The sequence below is a fragment of the Canis lupus genome, chromosome 20 (assembly GCF_048164855.1).
Source record: "Canis lupus baileyi chromosome 20, mCanLup2.hap1, whole genome shotgun sequence".
NCBI classification, from domain to species: Eukaryota; Metazoa; Chordata; class Mammalia; order Carnivora; family Canidae; genus Canis; species Canis lupus.
The window spans coordinates 8,246,116-8,251,529 of NC_132857.1; the positions used below are offsets into that span (position 1 = coordinate 8,246,116).

Here is a 5,414-nt window from a genome sequence, read left to right on the forward strand (position 1 = left end):
GATCTTATACCGAAACATAACCAAAATGGAGATTGGAAAATAATATAAATACTTAAAAGGATAGCTTTAGGATCACTTCCTTATGCAATAGTAGCCCCAAATGTAGGAGGTCATAATTATTTCTATGCTTCCCAGTACTTCTGGGGTTTGGACTTCATATCCTGTAAGTTTTATAGTAAACACTTTGTTCTCTTCTTTTATCTCATTTTATTTTATCTAACTCTAGCTCATAACAAATAAAATACATAACAAATAAGAACTTCAAAAGAGTTTCAGACTTACTTTAGAGACAGAAAGTCAAAAAAAAATCTATAAGAAGGTAAATTAACTTTCCTCAGAATAAACAGATGAATACAGGAGAAAGGAAAAGGGTCACATTATTTAAATGAATCTGAAAAACATAGGGAGTCTGGGGCATGCAAGAAGTTGATGGATCGTAGTTAGTAGCCAATAAAAGCCTGCAACATTCTTTCTCTTTACTTAAAGATGATCATAGGGATGCTCATGAATATCAAAAATGTGTGGATATATATATATATATATATATATATATATATATATATATATGTGTGTGTGTGTATATCTATATCTATATCTATATCTATATCTATATCTATATCTATCTATATATGACATATATATGTTTCCTGGGCCACTAGGATGGCTCAGTGGTTGAGCCTCTGCCTTTAGCTCAGGTTGTGATCCCAGGGTCCTGGGATTGAGGCCACCATCAGGCTCCCTGCATGGAGCCTGCTTCTCCCTCTGCCTATTTTTAAAAAAGTAAAAATAAAAACAAAAGTAAAAATAAAATTTGATTTCTAAGGATATCTTTTATAAGAAAGGAAATATTTATTTATTTATTTTTATTTAAAGATTGTCTTTAGTTATTCATGAGACACACACAAAGAGAGGGGGGGGGGTGCAGAGACACAGGCAGAGGGAGAAGCAGGCTCCATGCAGGGAGCCCGATGTGGGACTCGATCCCAGGACTCCAGGATCAGGCCCTGCCTGGGCCGAAGGCAGGTGGTAAATCACTGAGCCTCCCAAGTATCTCCAGAAATCACATTTTAAAGGCTGATTTATCTTCTTTCTAGTAGCTTAGTTTACAAAAAAAAAAAAAAAATCAGTGACAGATCCAGACTTATTGTATAATCTCCCTTCTAATCCCTTGGCTAAGCCCAGAATGAGAAGCTGTAGAGCTCAGTGGAAAACACGTTCCAAAGCATGAGGAAGTTGAACAGAGATTTAGCAGCTGCTTAATGGAAGAGAGAGAGAGGTAGCAGGTTAAATATCTTGCACATAGAAAGTCTAGGAAAACACATCAGCCTTTCTCATGAAACCATGAATGGACTCTGCCTTACAAGTAAAGACTTCATTACAAATCAATGAGTTAAACTGAAGACTAAGAACAAAACTGAAACAGGCCCACACTAAAGCTCTAAACTCAAGACTCTACAAGTTGGAAGTGAGGAGCCAAAAGTCTGGCTATCCACTTGGACAGAAATCTCAGTGAAAGATAAAAGAACCAAGAGTCTCAACACTATATCATCCAAAATGTCTAGTAAGCCATAAAAAATGACTAAATGATGAAGTAGGAAAGTATGACTCATAGACAATATAAAATGAATAAATGCATGTCTTAAGATAAACCAAAGATAGAAATTAGCAGGCAAGGGTTTTGAAGCAGTTATTATAAATACATCAAACACTCAAAGTAAAAAATCTTCATAAGTGAAAAAAAAGATGTGTTTTTAAAACAATAAAACGGAAGTGTTAAGAAATTAATATTTATTGGATGTGACTAACAGAATACTGAAAATGGCAAAAGAAAAGTTCAATGATCTTGTCGATTAATCAAGAATAAGTATCCAATATGAAGTACAGATAGAAAAACAATTAAAAAGCAAAGAATTTGGATGTCAGTAACCAGTAGATCTAATATATGTGTAATTAGATTCCCAAAAGGATGCGAGAAAATAAGAGAAAAATATTTGTTTTATAAAAAGTAATGACAAAGATATCTAAAACGTGAAGGAAAACCCAAAAGTACAGATTTATGTAGCTCAGGAGCCCCTAAAACAGACTAAATGAAAATAAAATCACGTTTAGATATTATAATTAAATTGCTTAAAAGGAGGCATAAAAATTAACATTGAAAGCAGCCAAAGAAAAACTGACACATTATGTACAGAAGGATAATGATGCAGCAATTCAACTGTTACGTGGAATTATCAAGATTCAGAAAAAAAATAATGCCTGCAAACAATGGACCGACATTTTTTTTTAATATTTATTTATTTATTCATGAGAGAGAGGCAGAGACACAGGCAGAGGGAGAAGCAGGCTGCTCACAGGGAGCCCCATGCAGGACTGGATCCCCCATCCCAGGATCAGGCCCTGAGCCAAAGACAGGCACCCAACAGCTGAGCCACCACGCCTCCCACTGGTCCAACATCTTTAAGGTAAGTATAGGAGAAATAAACAAAAAAACTCACAAAACTGAAAATGCTAATCCAACCAAACGACTTTAAAAATCAAGGTAAAGGATCCTTGGGGAGCTCAGCAGTTGCGTGTCTGCCTTTGGATCAATCAGTGCATGACCCCCGGGGACCTGGGATGTAGTCCCACATCAAGCTCCCTGCATGGAGCCTGCTTCTCCCTCTGCCTGTGTCTCTGCCTCTCTTTCTGAGTCTATCATGAATGAATGAATGAATGAATGAATGAATGAATGAATAAATAAATAAATAAATAAATAAATAAATAAAATCTTTTAAAAATACAAAAATAAAGATAAAAATGAAGGTAAATTTAAAATATTTTCAGAAAATCACAGCTAAAGTAATTAGTCACCACAGACTTACACCAAAAAAGCTGTTACCAGAAATTTTCGACAGAGACATATGACTCCAGGTGGAACTAATCCAAGTACAGAAGGATTATACTAGATAGATGAATATATTGGATAAATGAGAAAGGCTTTTTTGTTATTTCTCAACTTAATATTACAACTGATAACTTAATGCAAAATACAACATTTTATGGTTAGGTTTATAACATGTAGATGCACAATATATGGCCGTAACACAAATTTGAGATAAATGAAATATTGTTACAAGGTGCTTACATTTTGCATAAAGTATTAACTCTATACTCTGTTAAGGATATGTAAAGTAATTGGAGGAGGAACCAGGAAATAGATACAGAAAGGAATTTAAGTGGAATGTTAAAAAAAATAGTTGGTTAATACAAGAGAAAGAAAGAGAAGGTAACAGAAACAGAAAAATACATAAATGAATCAATAAATACAGTTAGATAAATAGTAGAAGAACAGTAGATATGAATCCAGCTACATTGTAATTATACCAGATACAAAAGAATTAACATTTCTATAAAGAAAATACAGATTTTCAGCCCAAATTTTAATAATAATAATAAGAAGAAGAAGAAGAAGAAGAAGAAGAAGAAGAAGAAGCAGCAGCAGCAGCAGCCGCCAGGCACAATTATTTATTTTCTTATAGGAGATAATACACATTAAATACAACACAAATGACTTGAAATTAAAATGATGTAAAATACATTCCATGTAAATATTAAATAAAAGAAAGCTAGCGTGCCTATACTAACATCAGATAAAATAAACTCCGTGACAATCCATATTACAAAAGGTAAAGGGAATATTTAATATAAAGTTAAAAAAGAAAACCTTTTGAAGACTACTTTCAATTGAGCCTTATCAACAATTATTACTCACATATTCAGAGTTTCTATTATTATCCCATGCCCATATCCCATCCCATTCTGTTTCCTGATGTAGGATTTTTATGGATTCAATATTGTAAGGTATCTGATCTTCAAGCTGTCATTACTTAAAACATACATTTGAGCTTGAGCTGTGTAGTTTTTAGCTGCCATTTATTTGTAGGTCAATGTCATAAGAGATAAGAGGTATTATTAATGTTACATGACAGACACTAAAGAATTCTTGTTCTGATCTGCACAAGCTCTTATGGAACAATGAGAAATCAAAGAAAGAACAAGAGGTCATCTGCAGCCGAACCTGGTCAGGAAGATAGAAAATCTTTCATCTTCCTTTTGTTCCCTCAATCCTACTCTCATCATTCAATTAGAATTAGAATCCATTGTGAATAGATTCAACAGATAATAAATGGGCCTATCAAAAATTAGTATTTCAGGGTGATTATTCCCTAAATTTCAGGACAAATATTATATCTGAGCTAAAATATATCAGAAAGCATCTGGGACACTAAAGTTTTAATAAAATTGATTGTCATTGAGGTCCTAGGGCTGGTGTAGATGCAATCTCTTGCCTAATGACAGTCTGTTAAACAAAGTTTGTCCTTTTGCTATTCCTAAAGCTGGACTGTGTAAAGAGCAGAGAAGGATGCCTTCATCTAGCTTCAATCATGTCAGAAACACTGTATCCATGATACTAGTAATATTAAGATATTTACTGAAAAATTCTTTAAAACAATAATTGTTCTCTTCACAATCACAATATGTGATTGTGTGTATACATATGTATATGCACATATATGTTCATATATATAAAACATGCTACTAATATATAAATTACATGATATACATACATACATGCTATTAGTAAATATGATCAATGTAGCCATCTTCTTCATACTTGGTAATATGTACCCATTTGTTAGAATGACTGCAATATTGGGGAAAATAATGTATTCTCCAAAATTCAGAGGAAACCACAGTAACAGATAATGAGTGCTGGCTGTTCAAATACAAACTTAAGTGTTTGCCAGGAGAAGGGGAAATCTTGTCAACATGATTTATAATTACTGTCACATTTCCAAACTGAAAGGTTGAAAGGACTTAGATTGAATTTTCTCGTTTTATCAAAAGAAATGAAACTTGTATGCCTTTAAACATTAGCATTTGTCTAATACCTAAATTAGTTTCTTTTTATTGCTATTTTTGAAAGTAATTTTAAATTTATGACTTACGTACGAAAGGTCTGATTTTTAAAACAATATTCCGAACAATTTAAAATATATCTACTAAAAAAAGAAAAACTAATGGTAATTAAGTTTTGAATCAGTTTTGAAAATCAAATTTCAATTAGCAATAATCGCGCCTCGGATAAACCTCATTGGCTACGATACTGCCACTGCGCAAAGCTTGAAAATCAAATTTCAAATTCAGCTGTAATGAGTGAACAATTTTATCTTTAACGACATTAACTGTTGTCTTGATAGTATGACACATACTTATTAGTTGAAGCTAGATCATTACTTTGGAGTGGATGAAAGATTTTAACAGATTGACTTAAGTCCAAAAATTACCTAATTTAGTGAATTTTTAAAATTCCTGTTCAGAGTGAATGATTTTATTCATTCATTAAGCAACATATTATTAAACTGAGTTTTCTT

General features: G+C 32.8%; 1 non-coding gene across 1 annotated transcript; it reads right to left on the bottom strand.

The window, feature by feature from the left end:
• Nucleotides 1-5,030: 5,030 nt before the first annotated feature.
• On the bottom strand, nt 5,031-5,164 carry LOC140612165 (U4 spliceosomal RNA). The gene has a single exon (XR_012013477.1). It is a non-coding gene; the product is annotated as a U4 spliceosomal RNA (small nuclear RNA).
• Between the last annotated feature and the right edge of the window lie 250 nt (nt 5,165-5,414).